Raw genomic sequence first — 2,480 nt, forward strand, 5'->3', positions numbered from 1 at the left:
ATATATATAAAATTACATTTAAAGTTTTAAAAATATCAGCAAATATTTTCATTTAAATGCAAATTTCAAAGAAAATCTACTTTTCCTAACACGACTTTTTATCCTATTTTTTTTAATTTGTCGACAACTGATAAAATGTTTAGCGAGACTATAAATGTTTGATCAAAAAAAATGATTAATAGGTGTAGGTTCAAATTATTATGTTCCATTAAAAATGATTTAGTCTTTGATGAACATCTGTTTGGTAATATGTTGTATCCAGATATAGTAAATTAATGACATATATAAAATTATAGGGAAATGACACCTTCCGTTCCATTATGAGTAGAGCTTTTAAAATGCTATTTGTCACAACCTGTCATCTTGTCATTATGTAGCATTATGTAACATTTAGAAAATGTATACTCTTCACTTTGTAGTCTTTTAGAAATCTAAAATATGACTTTCCATGGCTTGTGTTTCCATATTCCTTTATTGCCAATTTGAACAAATCCACATGCTTTGATTCAAAGGTAATAAATTCCTCTTATTTGGAAAAATGATATTTATTTTTGTTCTCTCACCCTTAGCAGGTGGTTTCATTTTAGCACACTTCAGAGTTATAATTTCATGCTTATTAAAAACATTTATTATGATCTACATAGATGAATGAAACTTTTATTTTATTAAATTATTTGCCAAAAAATCTGTTATTTTTAAAAATGTATTTCCTTTGAAGGGTTATTTTAGAGCATTGAGAGAGGATCTAGGAGTGCGGTATTATGCAATTTTTAAGTAGGTATGAAATGGTTATTTATATGATTGTTTCTTTAAGGCTTATGTATATTGTCCATTATATGCTATAAAATATTTTGAAAGTAAATTTAAGGTATGTTTACATAGTTTATTTTTTGGAAAAAAATATTGAAATGACTCACGAAAATTCAGTATACTCTCAACATTATTTTTTTCTGAAATTTACCAATTGTCTATTGAACCTATTATATGGCAGATATTACTTCAGACTACACTGGTAAATGAAATACTTGGCTTTGTAGAACTTTTATTTTAATGAGTGAGACAATTAAAAGCTATAAACCTTAATAAAAATTGCATAGGTCATTCAAAAATGATGAGTACAATGGGGGGAAAAAGAAAAATTAAATCAGGGTGAGAAAAATCAAGGTTGTTAGGCAGGGGATGGGGAGTTAAAATTTTTAATAGGAACATCAGGATAGTTACAATGAAGCTGACAATTGAACAAAGGTATGGAAAGGTGATGAATTTGCCCAGAACTCTCAGCAATAGGGTCACTCCAGACAAAGGAATTGGCTATCTTGAAAACCATAAGGTTGGATCGTGCCTGGCATATCTGAGGAATAGCAAGGAGGACACTGTGAGGGACTGAAGAGTAGCAGGGAAAGAAGTCACAGAGGTTAAATGAGTGGCTAGATCATGTAAAAGCTTAGAAGTCATTGTAAAACTCTGGCTTTTATATTTGGAAACTTACTGTGTGATAGAATTTCTGCTAATAACTGAGAGTTCAAATGTCCATAAAATTTCAAGGATTCTTATTCTAGTAAGACAGAATAAAGAAGAAGAGTTCATATTGTCACATGGTGTAACAAATGCTCGGAGATCCAAGTGTAGGAAGCTATGGTAGCACAGAAGAAGGCACTAAAATCACACCAATATATTTGATGACTGTGACTATATATAAATTTGTATTTTCTAGATTTTTTATAGTCATGGAATCACACAGTATATACTATTCATTGCCTGGCTTTTCTTTTCTCAGCACCATTACTTTGAGAATCTCCAATTGTAAATAGTTCATTTTGATGTTGAATAGTAATCTCTTTAATGAATAGATCATCATTTGTCTTTGCTCTATTGATGGGCATTGATGAACATTTCCACTGTTTTCAATTCTTAAAAATAAAGCTGCTATGAAATTCATATACAAGTCCTTGTACGAACATAGGGTTTGTTTCTCTTGGTTAAATGCCTAGAAGTAAAATGGCTATTCGTGTAACTGCAACATATTTTGCTTTAAAAAAATTTTCAAACTCTTTTCCAAAGTGGTGGTATCATGATATATGCCAACAACAGTTTAGATTTTTTTGTTGCTTCTCAATCTAGCTCAGACGAAGTACAATTAGTCTTTATAATTTTAGCCATTCTAATAGATATGTAAGCATGTCTCATTATGATTTTAATTTGTATTTCTTTAATGTCTAAATGTTGAGAAATTTGTCATGTGCTTATAAGCCATCCATATCCTTTTGGTGACATATCTCTTCAATAATTTTCTTCACATGTAAAATTGGATACTCTGTTTGGTTATTAGTAAGGTTTTTTTTATTTTTATTCATTTTTTAATAATCAGAGGAGATGTCCATTATCAGATATATAATTTGAAAATCCCTTTTCCAACTTTACGGTTTCTCAATGGAGCTTTGATAGCTGTGTCTTTCAAGAAATATGCTACTTCTTTCCTG

This window comes from Mustela putorius, unplaced genomic scaffold (genome assembly GCF_011764305.1).
Source record: "Mustela putorius furo isolate JIRA1106 unplaced genomic scaffold, ASM1176430v1.1 tig00000328_pilon_pilon_pilon, whole genome shotgun sequence".
Taxonomy (NCBI): Eukaryota; Metazoa; Chordata; class Mammalia; order Carnivora; family Mustelidae; genus Mustela; species Mustela putorius.